At 40.6% G+C, this 23,851-nt stretch overlaps 1 protein-coding gene across 1 annotated transcript in view; it reads right to left on the reverse strand.

Annotated features, from left to right (window-relative positions):
* PAK5 (p21 (RAC1) activated kinase 5) overlaps positions 1 to 23,851 on the reverse strand; it is a 321,017-nt gene that overhangs the window by 161,353 nt on the left and 135,813 nt on the right. Inside the window, exon 2 of the mRNA XM_029221169.1 lies at positions 19,248 to 19,396. The gene's annotated coding sequence lies outside the window, so the exon portion shown is untranslated. The remainder of the gene's footprint in view (positions 1 to 19,247; positions 19,397 to 23,851) is intronic.

The raw sequence follows: 23,851 nt of genomic DNA on the forward strand, positions 1-23,851 counted from the left end.
TTGTTAACTGCCTGGTCTGTGTAAGCATAAGAACCCTGTTCCACCCTATGACCTGTCAGTCAAATTCATCCACGCTTCTCTCCCTTAGAGTACATGGATTTGGCAATTGCCTGTTGATGAGAGTGTTTTGGACAATTAAAAATTTGTTTTTACATGTGTCCAAAGATCTTTCTAAAAGTATTATATACTAACCTAGTTCCAAAAGTAATGGCTGAAATAAGAGGAATAGCTCAGAATACATTGAATCTGTGTGTTAAATGTAGAAGATGAAATGGGTAGAGAGGAGAGACAGCTGTCCTTGTTTCTTCTGCACAGAGAAACTTCACTCAGGATGTCCACTCACAGGCCAGTCTTCTGTCAACATCTGTTAGCCATGTGGGAGGATATCTGACAACCAATGAGAAAAACAGCCCCTCTGATCCATTCAATTAAATACTTCCTGGACCAGGGCTTCCCTGGTGGTGCAGTGGTTAAGAATCCGCCTGCCGGTGCAGGGGACATGGGTTCGAGCCCTGGTTCGGGAAGATCCCACATGCTGTGGAGCAACTAAACCCCTGCACCACAGCTACTGAGCCTGCACTCTAGAGCCCGCGAGCCACAACTACTGAAGCCCATGTGCCTAGAGCCTGTGCTCCACAACAAGAGAAGCCACCGCAATGAGAAGCCTGCGCACGGTAACAAAGAGTAGCCGCCGCTCACCGAAACTAGAGAAAGTCGAGCGCAGCAACAAAGACCCAATGCAACCAAAAATAAATAAATAAATAAAATACAATAAAAAATAAATACTTCCTGGACCAAACCCAATTCCATCATGACTGGTGCACGGGGCAGTTGCTAACTGCATTTAGTCATTTTCATGATGTCAATGATGTTAGTGGGAGCCAGAGTGATTTCCTTTTGCAATCTAGATAAATTGGAAGGCTCCTTGTGCTAAAATACAGATGTCTCCTGGATACATTTTAAAAATGACAAAATGTTGCTAGGCTCACTAGATAGTAAAGGAAATATCTGAGCACCCCCTGCCCACCCCACCCTCCAAAGAAGTGACAGAAATGAAATCTGAGAATCTATATAGAGAATAAACTAATGCAAAAGACAGGATAGCCCTAAGCAATCATGATAACATGGATCTGGAGACCAAGCCTTAGGCCCTTTGAACAGGAAAGGCAGGGCAGTTAAGCCTGCGAGACAGAAACCTAGAATGGCACATTGGAAGAAGCTAAAGTTGTTCCTGCCTTAGTAGAAGCAAAGCAACACTCCCCCTAGGAAAACATCCTGATTTAGGCCCAGAGGATTCCTATATACGAACATTGATAATCAACTATTACTTAACCACACAAGGAGAAATATCACCAAAAATAACAGTTGACAAAAGAACAAGCTGGCTTCCACCACCCTTGTACTTCATGTTTTAGAATCAGCGGATAAATACAAAATAGCTATGTATAAAATGTGAAAACAATTAAAAATGGAACAAAGATGAGCTTGAGTTAGTTGACTGTCATAATTTCTTTGCCATCTGAGAACTGAATTAGAGGTGGAAACTTGGTAAGGGACCATGATATTCCATGGGTCATATTTTCTTGAACTTTTTTCTGATTTTCCAAATTGTGCAGCATCCCAGTCAGCTGGCCAATGATTTTGTCCCAAAGATTTCCAGGCTCTCTTAGCCACTGTCATATACCTGTAGTTCAAGGTACCCTAGAACTTTAATTTGCTGCCCAGAATGGTAGTTAAGTCCACCTTGCCGCTTACAGTAAGTGCTGCTACAAACACTCTGTTATTCTGGGTCCCATCATCCATCATCCCAGTGATATTAGGAAGCTCAACTCCTAGACGGCTTCCCAGCACATCAACCTAGAATCCAGGCTTAGATGACAGCCTCCACAGAGCTTCTGGAAGATGCCAGCACCCTTCTGCACAGAATGCTTATTGTCTTTGTAGAGGGAGTATCCTCTGGGCTCTCTCAGTTGGTAAGAAAAATAGTCAAGTGATAGGTTCTCAGGTGGTACCTAAAACCATCTTTGCATCCATTCTAACTTCCTTCTTCCCTAAGCTATCTGACTCTTTATGAAGACAGGGTCAAACTACCATATGATCCTACAATCCCACTCCTGGGCATATACCTGAAGAAAACCATAATTCAAAAAGGTACGTGCACCCCAATGTTCACTGCAGCACTATTTACAATAGCCAGGACATGGAAGCAACCTAAATTTCCATTGACAGAGGAATGGATAAAGAAGATGTGGTACATATATATTAATACAATGGTTACTCAGCCATAAAAGAAATAATGCCATTTGGAGCAACACGGATGGACCTAGAGATTATCATACTAAGTGAAGTAAGAAAGAAAGACAAATATCATATGATATCACTTATGTGTGGAATCTAAAAAAATTACACAAATGAACTTATTTACAAACAGAAACAGACTCACAGACTTAGAAATCAAACTTACGGTTACCAAAGGGGAAAGGGTGGGGGGAGGGAGGGAAAAATTAGGAGTTAGGGATTAACATATACACACTACTATATATAAAATAAATAATCAACAAGGACCTACTGTAGAGCACAGGGAACTCTACTCAATATTCTGTAATATCCTATATGGAAAATGAATGAATATATGTATAACTAAATCACTTTGCTGTATACCTGAAACTAACACAACATTGTAAATCAACTATACTACAATATAAAATAAAAATTAAATTAAAATTTTAAAATAAAATAAAATGTGAGGGGAAAAAAAAGACAGGGTCAAAGAAGTTGTGGACTTTTCTCCTCATTTGCTATAGGCCCTCAGAGCAAACAGCCTTCAAAGAACCATTGTAGAAAGCCATTAGGACCAGCTTCAAGAATCCTTGACATTCGGGGGGTGCTGGGAAGATGGAGGAAGAGTAAGACGTGGAGATCACCTTCCTCCCCACAGATACACGAGAAATACATCTACACGTGGAACAACTCCTACAGAACACCTACTGAAGGCTGGCAGAAGACCTCAGACCTCCCAAAAGGCAAGAAACTCCCCACGTACCTGGGTAGGGCAAAAGAAAAAAAGAAAAAACAGAGACAAAAGAATAAGGACGGAACCTGCACCAGTGGGAGGGAGCTGTGAAGGAGGAAAAGTTTCCACACACTAGGAAGCCCCTCCGCGGGCGGAGACTGCGGGAGGCGGAGGGGGGAGCTTCGGTACCGCGGAGGAGAGCACAGCAACAGGGTGCGGAGGGCAAGGCGGGGAGATTCCCGCACAGAGGATCGGTGCCGACCAGCACTCACCAGCCCGAGAGGCTTGTCTGCTCACCCGCCGGGGCGGGCGGGACTGCGAGCTGGGGCTCGGGTTTCGGTTTTGGACTGAGCGCAAGGAGAGGACTGGGGTTGGCGGCTTGAACATAGCCTGAAGGGGTTAGTGCACCACGACTAGCCGGGAGGGAGTCCGGGGAAAAGCCTGCACCTGCCGAAGAGGCAAGAGACTTTTTCTTCCCTCTTTGTTTCCTGGTGCGCGAGGAGAGGGGTTTAAGAGCGCTGCTTAAAGGAACTCCAGAGACAGGCGCGAGCCGCGGCTAAAAGCGCGAACCCCAGAGACGGGTGCGAGCCGCGGCTAAAAGCACGAACCCCAGAGACGGGCGCGAGCCGCGGCTGAAAGCGCGGACCCAGAGACGGGCGCGAGCCGCGGCTGAAAGCGCGGACCCCAGAGATGGGCGGGAGACGCTGGGGCTGCTGCTGCCGCCACCAAGGGGCCTGTGTGCGAGCACAGGTCACTCTCCACACCCCTCTTCCGCGGAGCCTGTGCAGCCCGCCACTGGCAGGTTCCCGGGAACCAGGGACAACTTCCCCGGGAGAACGCACGGCGGACCTCAGGCTGGTGCAACGTCACGCCGGCCTCTGCCGCAACGTCACGACGCCTCTGACGCCGCAGGCCCGCCCCGCACGCAGTGCCCCTCCTTCCGCCCCCCACCCCCGGCCTGAGTGAGCCAGAGCCCCCGAATCAGCGGCTCCTTTAACCCTGTCCTGTCTGAGCAAAAAACAGACGCCCTCCAGCGACCTACACGCAGAGGCAGGGCCAAATCCAAAGCTGAGCTCCTGTGAGCTGTGAGAACAAAGAAGAGAAAGGGAAATCTCTCCCAGCAGCCTCAGAAGCAGCGGATTAAAGCTCCACAATCAACTTGATATACCCTGCATCTATGGAATACCTGAATAGACAAGGAATGATCCCAAATTGAAGAGGTGGAATTTAGGAGCGAGATCTATGATTTTTTTCCCTTTTCCTCTTTTTGTGAATGTGTACGTGTATGCTTCTGTGTGAGATCTTGTCTGTATACTCTTGCTTCCACCATTTGTCCTAGGGCTCTATCCGTCCATGGTTTTTTAAAACAATTTTTTTTCTCAATAATTAATTTTATTTGTAATAACTTTATTATACTTTACCTTCGTTCTTTCTTTCTTTCTTTCCTTCCTTCCCTCCTTTAGACAACGAATCACCCCAAATTGAGGAGGTGGTCTCTGAGAGCAAGATTTATGACTTTTCCCCCTTTACCTCTTTTTGTGAAGGTGTATGTGTATGCTTCTGTGTAAGATTTTCTCTGTATAGCTTTGCTTCCAACATTTGTCCTAAGGTTCTATCCGTCCCTTTTTTTTTTTCTAAATATTTTTTAATTCAATAACTATATTATACTTTATTTTATTTTTACTGTATCTTCTTTCTTTCTGTCTTTTTTCCTTCTTTCCCTCCTTCCTTCCTTCCTCCCTCCCTCCCTCCCTCCTGTCTTTCCTTCTTTGCTTCTTTCTTCCTTCCTTCCTTTCCTCCTTTCCTTCTTTCTTTCCTCATACTTCTACTAATTCTCTCTACTTTTTCTCCCTTTTATTCTGAGCCGTGTGGATGAAAGGCTCTTGGTGCTCCAGCCAAGAGTCAGGGCTCTGCCTCTGAGGTAGGAGAGCCAACTTCAGGACATTGGTCAACAAGAGACCTCCCAGCTCCACATAATATTAAACGGCGGAAATCTCCCAGTGACCTCCATCTTAACACCAGCACCCAGCTTCACTCAACGACCAGCAATCCACAGTGCTAGACAACCTATGCCAAACAACTAGCAAAACAGGAACACAACCCCACCCATTAGCAGAGAGGCTGCCTAAAATCATAATAAGGCCACAGACACCCCAAAACACACAACCAGACGTGAACCTGCCCACTAGAGAGACAAGATCCAGCCTCATCCACCACAACACAGGCACTAGTCCCCTCCACCAGGAAGCCTACACAACCCACTGAACCAACCTTAGCCACTGGAGACAGACGTCAAAAACAGTGGGAACTACGAACCTGCAGCCTGCAAAAAGGAGACCCCAAACACAGTAAGTTAAGCAAAATGAGAAGACAGAAAAACACACAGCATATAAAGGAGCAAGATAAAATTGCACCAGACCTAACAAATGAAGAGGAAATAGGCAGTCTACCTGAAAAAGAATTCAGAATAATGATAGTAAGAATGATCCGAAATCTTGGAAATAGAATGGACAAAATGCAAGAAACAGTTAACAAGGACCTAGAAGAACTAAAGATGAAACAAGCAACGAAGAACAACACAATAAATGAAATTAAAAGTACTCTAGATGGGATCAATAGCAGAATAACTGAGGCAGAAGAACGGATAAGTGACCTGGAAGATAAAATAGTGGAAATAACTACTGCAGAGCAGAATAAAGAAAAAAGAATGAAAAGAACTGAGGACAGTCTCAGAGACCTCTGGGACAACATTAAATGCACCAACATTCGAATTACAGGGGTTCCAGAAGAAAAAGAGAAAAAGAAAGGGACTGAGAATATATTTGAAGAGATTATAGTTGAAAACTTCCCTAATATGGGAAAGGAAATAGTTAATCAAGTCCAGGAAGCACAGAGAGTCCCATACAGGATAAATCCAAGGAGAAATACGCCAAGACACATATTAATCAAACTGTCAAAAATTAAATACAAAGAAAGCATATTAAAAGCAGCAAGGGAAAAACAACAAATAACACACAAGGGAATCCCCATAAGGTTAACAGCTGATCTCTCAGCAGAAACCCTACAAGCCAGAAGGGAGTGGCAGGACATACTGAAAGTGATGAAGGACAAAAAACCTGCAACCAAGACTACTCTACGCAGCAAAGATCTCATTCAGATTTGATGGAGAAATTAAAACCTTTACAGACAAGCAAAAGCTGAGAGAGTTCAGCACCACCAAACCAGCTTTACAAGAAATGGTAAAGGAATTTCTCTAGACAAGAAACACAAGAGAAGGAAAAGACCTATAATAACGAACCCAAAACAATTTAGAAAATGGGAATAGGAACATACATATCGATAATTACCTTAAATGTAAATGGACTAAATGCTCCCACCAAAAGACACAGATTGGCTGAATGGATACAAAAACAAGACCCATATATATGCTGTCTACAAGATACCCACTTCAGACCTATAGACACATACAGACTGAAAGTAAGGGGATGGAAAAAGATATTTCATGCAAATGGAAACCAAAAGAAAGCTGGAGTAGCAATTCTCATATCAGACAAAATAGACTTTAAAATAAAGACTATTAGAAGAGAAAAAGAAGGACACTACATAATGATCAAGGGATCGATCCAAGAAAAAGATATAACAATTGGAACTATTTATGCACCCAACAAAGGAGCACCTCAATACATAAGGCAAATACTAACACCCATAAAAGGGGAAACTGACAGTAACACATTCATAGTAGGGGACTTTAACACCCCACTTTCACCAATGGACAGATCATCCAAAATGAAAATAAATAAGGAAACACAAGCTTTAAATGATACATTAAACAAGGTGGACTTAATTGATATTTATAGGACACTCCATCCAAAAAAAACAGAATACACATTTTTCTCTGGTGCTCATGGAACGTTCTCCAGGATAGATGATATCTTGGGTCACAAATCAAGCCTTGGTAAATTTAAGAAAATTGAAATTGTATCAAGTATCTTTTCCGACCACAACGCCATGAGACTAGATATCAATTACAGGAAAAGATCTGTAAAAAATACAAACACATGGAGGCTAAACAATACACTACTTAATGACGAAGTGATCACTGAAGAAATCAAAGAGGAAATTAAAAAATACCTAGAAACAAATGACAATGGAGACACAACGATCCAAAACCTGTGAGATGCAGCAAAACCAGTTCTAAGAGGGAAGTTTATAGCAATACAAGCCCACCTTAAGAAGCAGGAAATATCTCGAATAAACAACCTAACCTTGCACCTCAAGCAATTAGAGAAAGAAGAACAAAAAACCCCAAAGTTAGCAGAAGGAAAGAAATCATAAAAAATCAGATCAGAAATAAATGAAAAAGAAATGAAGGAAACGATAGCAAAGATCAATAAAACTAAAAGCTGGTTCTTTGAGAAGATAAACAAAATAGATAAACCACTAGCCAGCCTCATCAAGAAAAAAAGGGAGAAGACTCAAATCAATAGAATTAGAAATGAAAAAGGAGAAGTAACAACTGACACTGCAGAAATAAAAAAGATCATGAGAGATTACTACAAGCAACTCTATGCCAATAAAAGGGACAACCTGGAAGAAATGGACAAATTCTTAGAAATGCACAACCTGCCAAGACTGAATCAGGAAGAAATAGAAAATATGAACAGACCAATCACAAGCACTGAAATTGAAACTGTGATTAAAAATCTTACAACAAACAAAAGCCCAGGACCAGATGGCTTCACAGGAGAAGTCTATCAAACGTTTAAAGAAGAGCTAACACCTATCCTTCTCAAACTCTTCCAAAATATAGCAGAGGGAGGAACACTCCCAAATTCCTTCTACGAGGCCACCATCACCTTGATACCAAAACCAGACAAGGATGTCACAAAGAAAGAAAACTACAGGCCAATATCACTGATGAACATAGATGCAATACTCCTCAACAAAATACTAGCAAACAGAATCCAACAGCACATTAAAAGGATCATACACCATGATCAAGTGGGGTTTATTCCAGGAATGCAAGGATTCTTCAATATACACAAATCTATCAATGTGATAAACCATATTAACAAATTGAAGGAGAAAAACCATATGATCATCTCAATAGATGCAGAGAAAGCTTTCGACAAAATTCAACACCCATTTATGATAAAAACCCTGCAGAAAGTAGGCATGGAGGGAACTTTCCTCAACATAATAAAGGCCATATATGACAAGCTCACAGCCAACATCATCCTCAATGGTGAAAAACTGAAAGCATTTCCACTAAGATCAGGAACAAGACAAGGTTGCCCACTCTCACCACTATTATTCAACATAGTTTTGGAAGTTTTAGCCACAGCAATCAGAGAAGAAAAGGAAATAAAAGGAATCCAAATCGGAAAAGAAGAAGTAAAGCTGTCACTGTTTGCAGATGACATGATATTATACATAGAGAATCCTAAAGATGCTACCAGAAAACTACTAGAGCTAATCAATGAATTTGGTAAAGTAGCAGGATACAAAGTTAATGCACAGAAATCTCTGGCATTCCTATATACTAATGATGAAAAATCTGAAAGTGAAATCAAGAAAACACTCCCATTTACCATTGCAACAAAAAGAATAAAATATCTAGGAATAAACCTACCTAAGGAGATGAAAGACCTGTATGCAGAAAATTATAAGACACTGATGAAAGAAATTAAAGATGATACAAATAGATGGAGAGATATACCATGTTCTTGGATGGGAAGAATCAACATTGTGAAAATGACTCTACTACCCAAAGCAATCTACAGATTCAATGCAACCCCTATCAAACTACCACTGGCATTTTTCACAGAACTAGAACAAAAAATTTCGCAATTTGTATGGAAACACAAAAGACCCCGAATAGCCAAAGCAATCTTGAGAACAAGAAAAGGAGCTGGAGGAATCAGGCTCCCTGACTTCAGACTATACTACAAAGCTACAGTAATCAAGACAGTATGGTACTGGCACAAAAACAGAAAGATAGATCAATGGAACAGGATAGAAAGCCCAGAGATAAACCCACGCACATATGGACACCTTATCTTTGATAAAGGTGGCAGGAATGTACAGTGGAGAAAGGACAGCCTCTTCAATAAATGGTGCTGGGAAAACTGGACAAGTACATGTAAAAGTATGAGATTAGATCACTCCCTAACACCATACACAAAAATAAGCTCAAAATGGATTAAAGACCTAAATGTAAGGCCAGAAACTATAAAACTCTTAGAGGAAAACATAGGCAGAACACTCTATGACATAAATCACAGCAAGATACTTTTTGACCCACCTCCTAGAGTAATGGAAATAAAAACAAAAATAAACAAATGGGACCTAATGAAACTTCAAAGCTTTTGCACAGCAAAGGAAACCATAATCAAGACCAAAAGACAACCCTCAGAATGGGAGAAAATATTTGCAAATGAAGCAAATGACAAAGGATTAATCTCCAAAATTTACAAGCAGCTCATGCAGCTCAATACCAAAAAAACAAACAACCCAATCCAAAAATGGGCAGAAGACCTAAATAGACATTTCTCCAAAGAAGATATACAGACTGCCAACAAACACATGAAAGAATGCTCAACATCATTAATCATTAGAGAAATGCAAATCAAAACTACAATGAGATATCATCTCACACCAGTCAGAATGGCCATCATCAAAAAATCTAGAAACAATAAATGCTGGAGATGGTGTGGAGAAAAGGGAACACTCTTGCACTGCTGGTGGGAATGTGAATTGGTACAGCCACTATGGAGAACAGTATGGAGGTTCCTTAAAAAACTACAAATAGAACTACCATATGACCCAGCAAGCCCACTACTGGGCATATACCCTGAGAAAACCATAATTCAAGAAGAGTCATGTACCAAAATATTCATTGCAGCTCTATTTACAATAGCCAGGAGATGGAAACATCCTAACTGTCCATCATTGGATGAATGGATAAAGAAGATGTGGCACATATATACCATGGAATATTACTCAGCCATAAAAAGAAACGAAATTGAGCTATTTGTAATGAGGTGGATGGACCTAGAGCCTGTCATACAGAGTGAAGTAAGTCAGAACGAGAAAGAAAAATACCGTATGCTAACAAATATATATGGAATTTAAGGAAAAATAATATCATGAAGAACCTAGGGGTAAGATGGGAATAAAGACATAGACCTACTAGAGAATGGACTTGAGGATATGGGGAGGGGGAAGGGTAAGCTGTGACAAAGCGAGAGAGTGGCATGGACATATATACACTAACAAACGTGAGGTAGATAGCTAGTGGGAAGCAGCCGCATGGCACAGGGATATCGGCTCGGTGCTTTGTGACCGCCTGGAGGGGTGGGATAGGGAGGGTGGGAGGGAGGGAGATGCAAGAGGGAAGAGATATGGGAACATATGTATATGTATAACTGATTCACTTTGTTATAAAGCAGAAACTAACACACCATTGTAAAACAATTATACCCCAATAAAGATGTTAAAAAAAAAAAAAGAATCCTTGACAAAAGATTGAATCTTGAGTTAGTGAGTGCCCCTATATCAATAAATCCTCCCTGTTCCAGCTCCATGTGGGTTTCACCCTCCCCACCATACACTCAAAGTTTGCTTTCATGTGGGTTTCCTTGGTTCTGAGAGTGCATATCAGTTAGGTACTTCAATTTTTCAGTGAGTATGCTACTTCTTCCTGCAGAAAGGCTGGTACTTCTCTGCTGAGACTATACTATAGTTATCAGCTTGGAGGCAATGAGGAGTGGCAGAGAAAGATCTTAAGAAGAATGAGAATCATCTTAGGAGGCTTCAGGGGATGTCCCTGTACAGCCATTTGGTGGGAAAGGTTGTTCTCCGTCAAGGGAGAATGGACTGCTCCTGTCTTACAAAATGGTTTAGGGAAATTCAGGAGTTCAAGGTTCTCAAGCTCATCCACCCAAATGAACTCATCCCAGGTCTCAGAATCCTTGTCAGGGCCCTGAGTGTGAAATAGGAGACTTTACAAAGCTGTCTATTTAGTCTCCTTTACAGCTCTGCTGACTTAATAGTCAGATCCTGGGTCTGAATTTCATCACAATGGCCAAAGATGCTTCCTTGAAAGCTGCCATAGATGCCCTCTGGCTTCAGTATGTTCCGTAAGTTGGCAAGTTGGCAATTAACTACCCTCAGCCTCACACTTTTTTGGCAGGTAAAAAGTAGTCACCTTATTCCACAATCTGTATAATTATCATTGCATGTTGTAGCTATTAGATATCTCAACACTTGCCCACTACCTAAGTCTTGTCTCAATTTACTACAGGTGAAAGCTTAAATAATCGTGATGCTGCTGTATACCAGGGTTAATTTTCACTCCAATTACTACACAAAAATGTGCTCCCTATTGCTTTCAGACAGGTTAGTGATCCAATTCCAAAATCCTATCCGCCGGGTATCCTTTCTACAACCACTTGTTTTAATTCAGTTTCCTAGGGACAAGCACTAATACCCTGATGAGAAGATGCAATCCCAAGGTAGGAGAGAAAGGAGAAAAGAAATGAGGCAGGGAAGGATAAGAAGTAAGACAAAGTCCTATGTTACTGTCCTGGCCACCACATAAACCATGAAGAAACACAGTCAGGAGCTCAGCAAATGCATCTGCTAAGGACATGGGAAACCTCTAAACACGCTGTACAGGGACATATGCCATGGAATAGGCCACCAGAGAGACACATGGAGAGGGAATTTATCTGCCTTGCTACTTCTCTCTCCCCCAGGAACAAGCTACTAAGGATATAGGTCAGTGCTTTTCAGCCAGGTACAATTTTGTCCCCCAGGGTTACATTTGACTAGAGATATTTTATGTCTAGAGACATTTTTGTTGTCGTCACAAATGGGAGAATGTATTGGCATTTTGTGAGTAGAGGCCAAGGATAACTTTAAACATATTACAATGCACAGGACAGTCCCCCACCAACAAGAATTATTCAGCCCAAAACATCATTAATGCTACTGTGACAAACCCTGTTCCAGGTGGTGGTAAACCCAAGAGAATATGCAGAGGTGCCTAAGGTGTGGCTGACAAAACAACCAACAGGAAAAAGATGTGGAAGACATTTCATAGAAGAGAATACACAAACGGAGAGCAAAACATGAAAAGATCTGAAACTCATTAGTAAACAGGGACCTCAAATCGTGGTAGACACCATTTGCCACTCAACTGAGTGGCAAAAATTAAGATCTTGAGAACACCAAGCATGGGGAGATTGGGTCTCCAGGGGAATTCTCATTTACTGCTGTGCTGGTCAGGAGTGTAAATTGCTACCATCTCTTTGGGAAAGCGTTTAGTATCATGTCGTAAATTTGAACACATACATATTTAAGGTGGCCACTCATGCCAATCCTGGTTTTAACGCTGTAAATCCTGCATCTTAGGAAACTCCGCAGTTCCAGGCAAACTGGGATGACTGGTCACCAGTATATCTTACATCCTAGCAACCTATTCCTATGTATGTAACCCTAAACAGCTCTTGCACAAGCACCAGCAGATATATAAAAATGATCACAATATCATTTTCATAATAGCAGAAAATGGAAATAATAGCAGTGTCAATCTACAAGAGAATAAATTGTAACATTCGCACAATGTAATTTTTAGCTGTGAAAATGAGCTACAGCTACATGTAACAATATGAATGAATCTTAGAAACAACCATTAGATAAACTGAGCAAATCTGTAGACTATATGACTATAAGACTATTATAAAGCTCAAAAGGAAGCAAAAATATAACATTTCATAGAGATATATTCATGTTTGGTCCAGTTTCTTCTTAAGCAAGAAAATGGTGAATGGTAGACAAATTTAGGATAGTGGTTACCTCTGGAGGGGAGATGAGGAAATGGAATGGGAGGCTCCCTTCTCCCCAAAGAAAAATAATCGGTTATTACATCCCCAGAGAGTGTTCACTGGATTATGTATCTTTGTTGTCAGCTTTAATGGTGTTATTTATTTCCTTTTTGGCTATGTTATTTTCTGTTTATTTTACCTCTTTTTAAAAAAATCCATCTTTATCTCACTTTTTTAGAAATAGAGAACAAAGGATTAACAATAGTATCTGGGAGAGAAGAATGAATGTAATACATTTCCCAAGCCAATGAGGGTGGGTGGGCATTTTGGTCCCGGGCTCTCAATTCATGGGTCTTGCCAGCATGTATTTCTGCAGTCAAATTCCCATTCTGCCTCCAAGGAGCTGGGGATGCTAATGTCAGCCTGTTAAGCCTCACCTACTATTGGCTGCACCTGGTCACTTGGGCGAGCACTACACTTAAAACTACACTTAAAACACAGGTCCAGGAGAACAATAAAAGCTTAGGGAAAACTGCAGAATCGGGCTGCTGTTTAATTTACACCGTTTAGTCTCAGAGTGAAGAAATCCATGAACTGAAAATTACCATTTCACACACACATTCCAGTGGAAACACACATGTACAGATCTCTGTATAAAAACGTTCCTAACCTGCCCCAGAAACTTGACCCTGGGAGAATCTAGAGCCTTGGAATTTCAGTTTGGGACCATAATCTAAAAATCCTTTATTAGTTTCCACTAAAACCCACTCACTTTGCTTAGGAAGAAGATGCTTACAGAAGGTGCATCACAGGAAGAGATTCTATCACGTAACCTGCATCATTGCATTACCTCCCTGAAGCTACAAACACAGTTATACACTGAAATTTTCTCACATTCAGGCCCACTCTGAATCTCACCATTTTCTCCAATCACCAAAGTACATCCTTCCTTTTTCCTTTCTCCCTCCCTCTCTCTCTTTGAAATAAATACAAATCCTATTATTCTGCCTGCAAGTTAACTTTCATCTTCCTGAATTCTGCTACATTTTACGTATTTCTAGTCTTTAATCTTGCTCCCTTCTCTGTGCAATTCTTGGCCCTTCTCTTGCCCTCACCCCTGTATGCCTTCACTTCCAAATTACCTGACAGCATGATGGGATATCTCTTTGTGTGTCTTTAAGCACATACTACAATCCTTGTCTTAAATTTGCTTCCTTCTTTATTTTGGCTGAGGAACACCTACTCACCTTGTATGTTTCAATCTAGATGCTTCTGCTCTTGGTAAATTGCAATCTCCCTTCCTGTATGTGACTTTGAAGATCTTCTCACCAAGAGGTGGGATCTATTTCCACACCCCTTAAATGTGGGCTGGCTTTGTGATTTGCTTTGGTCTATATAATGAAGCAGAAGTGACTGTTCTGAGCCTAGACCTCAAGAAACCTTGTACACTTTCATTCATTCTCTTAAACCTTCCTCAGCCCACATGACCGAGCCTGGGCTAGCCTGCTGGAGAGCTGAGTTGCCTCAGCTACTTCCGATCAATTATCAGAAATGAGAGTGAAGCCATCTCAGACTATCCAACCCCTAGCCAACCAGTCAGCTAATTGCAGACAAGTGAGAAAATCTAGCTGAGATCAGTCAAACCTAGCCCAGGTCAGAACTCCTCAAGTCAACCATAGACTCGTGAGCAATAATACTGCTTACCGTCTTAAGCTACTAAGTTATGGAGTTATTTGTTATGTGGCAACATCGTATATTCTTTCTTGATCCTATTTAATAGCTGCAACATACTTACATCAAAGCCCCTTATATCACTACATAGTTTCTTGTGTTTCTCTTCCACAAATGTTCCAGCTCTTTGAAAACAGGAGCAATTTTTATTTTGTATCCCCAAACCTAATAGCACCTGCCAACTTTTCAATAAATGGGTGTCAGAAAAACATCAATGGTTAATTAATTAATTAAGGATTATAATGATGGTCAAGGGATTGTTTTGGAGGCAGACAAACCAGAATTTGAATCCCAACTCTGTTTCCTATATGTGTTACTCCAGAGATTTTGGTTAACCTCACTCAACTTTATCTGCCCATGTATAAACTGAAGGCTAGAATAATGTATATGCTGCAGGATTGTGGTGATAAGATATATATTCCCTCTGCCCCCAACCTGACACAGAGTGAGTGTTCAACAAATAAGAATTAAATGATAAAATGTTCATAAAGCATTGAGTATATAGTACATGGCTTAGAGTTACTCAGCAAATATGATTAATTAATATGATCTATGATCTGTTAATAGGATCATGATCGTCATCACTGTTGTCACGTCTTGCAGGAGAAACTGTAGATGCTCCATCCATAACCCCTTGGTATCATCATTTCTATGCATGCTGATCTGATAGTGGCTTCCAATGGAAACACCTGGAACTCTTTGCCTGAGGGCTTCCTTGGTCCACATACATTGCAGGCCACAAATGCCAGGGAGTTAACACCCCTCACTCCCACCCAGAGGAGCAGCCCTCAACCATGGAAGATGGAAGAAGGTGGCTATGTGTCCCAATTTTCTTGCCCTTGGTTAGGATAAATCCAAGGTAGGTTCTATACTATATCCCAGAATTACCTAGTGAGATTGTGTGCCTTGGTCACAGCAGTGATAAAGCACCTTTTCTTTCTTCTCTTCCCCATCTCACATCCCTACTCCCCTATAAAGGTATACTAGCATCACCCCCGAACACACACCAGTATCCAAATTTAGAATCACCGTCTGATTCTAGGGAAATCAACTTAAAACAATATTACTTTTAGTTTTATTTTACCCTTATTGCTTCAGAATCTAACCACTTCTTCCAGGAATTCTGAATTCCACTTGAAAGCCTAGCCTTTTAATGATCTCTCCAGCTAATCAAAGAGTTGTATCTAGCCCAGTGATGACAAAAACAAGCACAGAATTTGGTGTGCCATCTTTAGTCTTCTTGGATGTTTTCATCATGGCTCAATTCTCTGAGTATATGAGGACAGAGTTAACTTGTAGTTAATCTTGGGTAACTCTGTGCTCATCTTGAAGGGCACCTGAAACCATGATATTGATGCTTGGCCAAGACAGAGGTGAAATGCATTAGCTAGTGATTTATAATGTGCTGTTAAAAGTCGAAACCCGCCCCAGGCATCCTGTACCAGCTTGTCTATACTGTTTCTTGAAACTGTACGGATTGATGGTTTGCACCTGTTTACCTGTTTGCAAAGTCTGCTTTTGGCTACCTGAGTTGTGGAATATAAAATACCCCTCAGTGAGTTTGAGCCTTGGCTCTTCTGAGACACATGTATCTTGGTGGTTCATGATCAGAAGACAAAGTAAACCCTGTGTGATGGAGTGGGCGCTGTACCTGGAAGTCTCAGTCCTCTCAGATGTTTGCTGAGCTTGCTTTCTCCTGCTGGACCCTATTCTTTGCTTTTATGTGTATACTTTGTGGCAACTCAAGAGTCTTTACAATTATCTGACACTATATAACTGCTGCACTGAGGCTCTTTTCTGACAACTAAAGCTTTTTGATAGGGTTTTGGAGTGAAGGAAGGAAGGGTCTACAGCACACAAATTTAGAACTGTTTCCAAAAGTTATGATTCTTGGAAAGCTGGGCTCAGTACTTTGCTGAGCTCTTAAAGCGCCATTCGGCTGGGTTTCCATTTCACGAAAACCCTTCCAAACACAGACTTGAAGTCAGTCCATGCTCCAACAGTGGCTGTGGGCTTGAAATCTTGGACCCACCTGCCAAGGTCACTGCATAATTCCTTTTCCTCCCACCAAGCCCCTGTGAGCTTTGCTCAACGGTCACACGCTCCAACACATGAAGCCCCATCTGTGGGGAGCATTAGTTTCTCTGGCAAACATTGCTTGAATCCACATATTCCTATCTTTTTTTTTAAACTGAAGTATAGGTGATTTACAATGTTTCAGGTGTGCAGCAAAATGATTCAGTTATACATACATGCATATATGTGTGTATATTATATATATATATATTCTTTTTCAGATTCTTTTCCATTATAGGTTATTACAAGATATTGAATATAGTTGCCTGTGTTATATAGTAGGTCCTTGCTGTTTATCTATTTTATATATAATAGTATGTATCTGTTAATCCTAAACTCCTAATTTATCCCTCTCCTCCTCCTTCCCCCTTTGGTAAACCATAAGTTTGTTTTCTGTCTGTGAGTCTGTTTCTATTTTGTAAATAAGTTCACTTCTATTATTTTTTTAGATTCCATATATAAGTGATATCATATGATATTTGCCTTTCTCTGTCTGACTTACTTCACTTAGTATGATAATCTTTAGGTCCATCCATGTTGCTGCAAATGGAATTATTTCTTTCTTTTATGGCTGAGTAATATCCATTGTATATATATATCACATCTTCTTTACCCATTAATCTGTCGATGGACATTTAGCCATGTCTTGGCTATTGTAAATAGTGCTGCAATGAATATTGGGTTGCATGTATCTTTTTGAATTATGGTTTTCTCCGGATACATGCCCAGGAGTGGAATTTCAGGATCATATGGTAGTTCTATTTTTAGTTTTTTAAGGGACCTCCATACTGTTTTCCATAGTGGCTGTATCAATTTACATTCCTGCCAGCAGTGTAGGAGGGTTTCCTTTTCTCCACACCCTCTCCAGCATTTACTATTTATAGACTTTTTGATGATGGCCATTCTGACTGGTATGAGGTGGTACCTCATTGTAGTTTTGATTTGCATTTCTCTAATAATTAACGATGTTGAGCATCTTTTCATGTGCCCGTTGGCCATCTGTATGTCTTCTACAGAGAAATGTCTGTTTAGGTCTTCTGCCTGGTTTTTAATTGGGTTGTTTGTTATTTTGATATTGAACTGTAGGAGCTGTTTGTATATTTTGGAAATTAATCCCTTACATATTCTTGTCTTCTTAAAACACCAATTTTAAGTAGTATTTTCATTTTTCCTTTAATGTTCCACCTAAGAATAATCCAGTATGAAAGTTTTAGTCTTCGGGTTATGCTTGACTAACCTAAGCTACTAGTCCTTTAAAAACTCATTATCCAGAAGGGTACCCTTCACATGAGCTACCTCTCTGTGGCTCATGTAACACTGTTCTCAGAAGTCAGGAACCATGCAGCAAGGAAGAGAGTTGTTGCAAAAACGTCTGGAAGGCTCAAGTCTCAAAGTGTTGCAAGATAACCTGCCTTGATCATGAGATTTCAGGGCAGAATTTTATGTCTTTTCACAGTGTGACATCAACCCCCTCTCAGTTTCAGAAGCTGCAAATATATACATCATAAGCTGTTCTTTGAAACAGCAAAAAAATTACCAGTTGACTACTGTACATTAAAACACAAATGACAGCATACCTTACATATGACAATTAGAATTCTGTTAGGGGATTCATAAAGAGCATTGGTGATTATCTAGTTTCATCTGGTTGAAGGAGATCCAAAATCTATTTTAAATCCATCTATCCCCCATGCCAGGTCCCTAAGCCAACTCATCATCATCTCTCGCCTAGGTGACGGCACCCTGTTTTCCACTATTACTGAGCCCCCTACCCCTTAGCTAAATAAAGCAGGATGGCCTTTTAAAAATATAATATAAATTCACTTCTCTAATAACTGTCCAATGGCTTCTGCCTTCGTTGGAGTACAATCAAGATACTTTTCCATGGCTAAAGCCTCTCCGACTTCTTCTCTACATCATGCTTCTCCAAATACCCTCTCAAAGCAATAAAGGCCTCCTTTCCGATCGAGCCTTGAACATTATCTGTTTGGATCTTGGTTCACAGCACATGCAAGGTCCTATCTTCAAACTTTTACCATGCTGGCTCTTTTCCATCATTCAACTAAAAATTCTCTGAGTGTTCTGCTCTGACACTCAAACGGAAGTAGCCCTTTATTCATTCTCTACCTCATTAACCTGTTTATCATGTTTATAAACATTATAAATGGCTGCCAGTTTCCTTTGCATTGATTTACAATCATCCCTTGGTATCCAGCGGTGATTAGTTCCAGGACCCCTGTGGATACCAAAATCCACGGATGCTCAAGTCCCTTACATAAAATGGCACAGTAAAGTTGGCCTTCTGTATCCTGGGTTCCCCATCCAAGGATTCAATGAGGATTCAGAACCCGAGAATACAGAGGGCCTATTCTACTTACTTTCTTCCTCCCACTAGAATGTCAGCTCCTTCAAAGCCATACCGCTGTCTTTTTTGTTCACTATTGTATCCCTAATTGCTTAGAACAATATGCAAGCATGTAGAAGTCACCCAATAAGTATACGTTGAATAAAAAAGGTACTTTTTTGTCTTCTCACCATTGTATCAGTTAAAATAAAAATTTAAAGGGAAAAAAACGTAATGTAATTTATTCCCCAACCTTTTTTATGATGGCTGTGGATGAATCAGACTCCAGAGGAGTGGGGCTATTTCTGGTCTGCAGCTTTTCGTTGGCGTTCTTCACTGTTCTTCATTTTTCTTCAGTGTTCATTTTGGCAAGAGGTCGAAGCATTTTGCCACAGTGTATTTCTGCAACAACATGGTACCAACATGAGTCAGAATCCCACCAACTTATGCTCTGTTTAAAAATAAACATAAAACCTCATTTACTTCACGTCTCTCCATGCTGTACGTCTTTTCTTTTCTGTTTCAACCCTTTTCTCGGACATGCAGCTACTGATCTGCGTGCTATTACCTGGACAGCTCCAGGCAAAGTCAAGTTCCCCTTAGCACTGCCTGCGTCTGTCACAGCACTTTCTCTAATCATTCCACTGTGAGTCCATCTCTCCCATCGATGGTGAGCCCTCTGGGGACAGGAACTGTGCCTATGGCCTGTGAATCTCTAGGGCCTCATCCACTAACTAGTTATTAAACAGGTTTAATACAGTTGATTCTCATTATTTGTAGTAGTTATGTTCTATATAGTTGCCACCAACACTAAATTAGTGATGCTGAACCATTGTTCTAAGAGGAAATACAGGATTAGGTTTCTGCTAGTTTCTGGCCCCAACACTTGCACCAATCAATCAATACACAACCTTATTGTATGGTTCTATGTGTGTTTCCATTTAAAGACACCTCATTTAGTATACATTGTTCATTTGTTAACATTCAACCCACAGCCAAGAGCACTGTAACTCATGCCTGAACGAAGCTTCCCCAAGACATGCATTTTCTCTGTAAGGTACATCACAGCCGTCTTACACTTAGGAACACTAGGCAGTACTTCAGTACTACACTGGGGAGCCATTTCCAACAGCAAAATCACCAACAAAAAGCACAGAAATGCAAAAGGCACAAGAAGGTGAGCTTGCAAATACAAAATCCATGAATAAGGAGGACAGGCTCAATACACATTGCTGAATTATATGCACTGCCATTTAAATGAGTAAAAAATAAATACTACTGACAGGGTAGAAAGGGACTAATACAGATTTCATATGCTTCATGAAAGATCCAGAAACTGAAAACAGTTATTCTCTCCTATCCTTTGAAAAGGACAAATTCCAGAGCCTAGTTCATTTCGTCTGCCCAACATTACTCACTGTTCATCCCATGTTCAGACAAGTCCAAAGAAAATTTCCTTGAGGATAATTATAGGTTAATAGTCTACCTTATCCATGATGGCACAACCCAAACTTCTCCCAGAAGAAGGTTCCATTTTTCTCCTGGGATTATAAGAAGAAATACCTGCTTTTATTTCATTATACTCATCAGTTAACTGTAAGTACACAATGTACACACTGTAGAGACTTATATTTTCTGTAAAAATGCCAGTACTCTGTGACATAAACAACGCAGGTATCATATGTTAAGTATCTACTTTCTAATGCACTTGAAGGACATTTAAGACTTCCTTAGGAGGAGAGGAACCAAGATGGCGGAGTAAAAGGACATGCTCTCACTCCCTCTTGCGAGAACACCAGAATCACAACTAGCTGCTGGACAATCAACAACAGGAAGAAACTGGAACTCACCAAAAAAGATACCCCACATCAAAAGACAAAGGAGAAGCCACAATGAGATGGTAGGAGGGGTGCAATCACAGTAAAATCAAATCCTATAACTGGTGGGTGGGTAACTCACAGACTGGAGAACACTTATACCACAGAAGTCCACCCACCAGAGTGAAGGTTCTGAGCCCCACATCAGGCTTCCCAACCTGGGGGTCTGGCAATGGGAGGAGGGATTCCTAGAGAATCAGACCTTGAAGCTTAGTGAGAATTGATTGCAAGACTTTGACAGGACGGGAGAAACAGAGACTCCACTCTTGGAGGGCAAACACAAAGTAGTGTGTGCATCGGGACCCAGGGGAAGGAGCAGTGACCCCAGGGGAGACTGAACCAGACCTACCTGCTAGCGTTGGAGGGTTTCCTGCAGAGGCAGGCGGCGGGGTTGGGGTTGTGGCTCACCATGGTGACAAGGACACTGGAAGCAGAAGTTCTGGGAAGTACTCCTTGGCATAAGACCTCCCAGAGTCCCTCATTAGCCCCACCAAAGAGCCCAGCTAGGCTCCAGTGCTGGGTTGCCTCAGGCCAAACAACCAACAGGGAGGGAACCTAGCCCCACCCATCAACAGTCAAGTGGATTAAAGTTTTACTGAGCTCTGCCCACCAGAGCAACACTCAGCTCTACCCACCACCGCTCCCTCCCATCAAGCCTCTTAGATAGCCTCATCCACCAGACAGCAGACAGCAGAAGCAAGAAGAACTACAATCCTGTAGCCTGTGGAACAAAAACCACATTCAAAGAAAGACAGACAAGATGAAAAGGCAGAGGGCTATGTACCAGATGAAGGAACAAGATAAAACTCCAGAAAAACAACTAAATGAAGTGGAGATAGGCAACCCTCCAGAAAAAGAATTCAGAATAATGATAGTGAAGATGATCCAGGACCTTAGAAAAACGATGGAGGCAAAGATCAAGAAGATGCAAGAAATGTTTAAAAAATACCTAGAAAAATTAAAGAACAAACAAACAGAGATGAACAATATAATACAATAACTGAAATGAAAACTACACTAAAATAGCAGAATAACTGAGGCAGAAGAACGGATAAGTGACCTGGAAAACAGAATGGTGGAATTCACTGCTGTGGAACAGAATAAAGAAAAAAGAATGAAAAGAAATGAAGACAGCCTAAGAGACCTCTGGGACAACATTACATGCAACAACATTCACATTTTAGGGGTCCCAGAAGGAGATGAGAGAGAGAAAGGACCAGAGAAAATATTTGAAGGGATTATAGTCAAAAACTTCCCTAACATGGGAAAGAAAATAGCCACCCAAGTCCAGGAAGCACAGTGAGTCCCGTACAGGATAAACCCAAGGAGAAACATGCTGAGACACATAGTAATCAAATTGGCAAAAATTACAGACAAAGAAAAATTATTGAAAGCAGCAAGGGAAAAACGACAAATAACATACAATGGAACTCCCATAAGGTTAACAGCTGATTTCTCAACAGAAAATCTACAAGCCAGAAGGGAGTGGCATGATATACTTAAAGTGATGAAAGGGAAGAAACTACAACCAAGATTACTCTACCCCGCAAGGTTCAATGGAGAAATCAAAAGCTTTACAGATAAGCAAAAGCTAAGAGAATTCAGCACCAGCAAACCAGCTCTACAACAAATGCTAAAGGAACATCACTAAGTGGGAAACACAAGAGAAGAAAAGAACCTACAAATACAAACCCAAAACAATTAAGAAAATGGTAATAGGAACATACATATCTATAATTATGTTAAACGTGAATGGATTAAATGCTCCAACCAAAAGACACAGGCTTGCTGAATGGATACAAAAACAAGACCTATATATATGCTGTTTAAAAGAGACCCACTTCAGACCTAGGGACACATTCAGACTGAAAGTGAAGGGATGGTAAAAGGTATTCCATGCAAATGGAAATCAAAAGAAAGCTGGAGTAGCAATACTCATATCAGATAAAATAGACTTTAAAATAAACAATGTTACAAGAGACAAGGAAGGACACTACATAATGATCAAGGGATCAATCCAAGAAGAAGATATAACAATTATAAATATATATGCACCCAACATAGGAGCACCACAATACATAAGGCAACTGCTAATAGCTATAAAAGAGGAAATAGACAGTAACACAATAATAGTGGGGAACTTTAACACCTCACTTACACCAATGGACAGATCATCCAAAATGAAAATAAATAAGGAAACAGAAGCTTTAAATGACACAATAGGCCAGATAGATTTAATTGATATTTATAGGACGTTCCATCCGAAAACAGCAGATTACGCTTTCTTCTCAGATGCGCAAGGAACACTCTCCAGGATAGATCACATCGTGGGTCACAAATCAAGCATCAGTAAATTTAAGAAAATTGAAATCATATCAAGCATCTTTTCTGACCACAATGCTATGAGATTAGAAATGAATTACAGGGAAAAAAAACGTAAAAAAAAACCAAACACATGGAGGCTAAACAATACATTACTAAATAACCAAGAGATCACTGAAGAAATCAAAGAGGAAATCAAAAAATACCTAGAGACAAATGACAATGAAAACACGATGATCCAAAACCTATGGGATGCAGCAAAAGCAGTTCTAAGAGGGAAGTTTATAGCTATGCAAGCCTATCTCAAGAAACAAGAAAAATCTCAAATAAACAATCTAACCTTACACTAAAGGAACTAGAGAAAGAAGAACAAACAAAACCCAAAGTTAGCAGAAGGAAAGAAATCATAAAGATCAGAGCAGAAATAAATGAAATAGAAATAAAGAAAACAATAGCAAAGATCAATAAAACTAGAAGCTGGTTCTTTGAGAAGATAAACAAAATTGATAAACCACTAGCCAGACTCATCAAGAAAAAGAGGGAGAGGACTCAAATCAATAAAGTTAGAAATGAAAAAGGAGAAGTTACAACACACACCACAGAAATACAAAGCATCCTAAAAGACTACTACAAGCAACTCTATGTCAATAAAATGGAC

The sequence above is a fragment of the Monodon monoceros genome, unplaced genomic scaffold (genome assembly GCF_005190385.1).
Source record: "Monodon monoceros isolate NGI ecotype Baffin Bay Population unplaced genomic scaffold, NGI_Narwhal_1 Super_Scaffold_13, whole genome shotgun sequence".
Lineage (NCBI taxonomy): Eukaryota > Metazoa > Chordata > Mammalia > Artiodactyla > Monodontidae > Monodon > Monodon monoceros.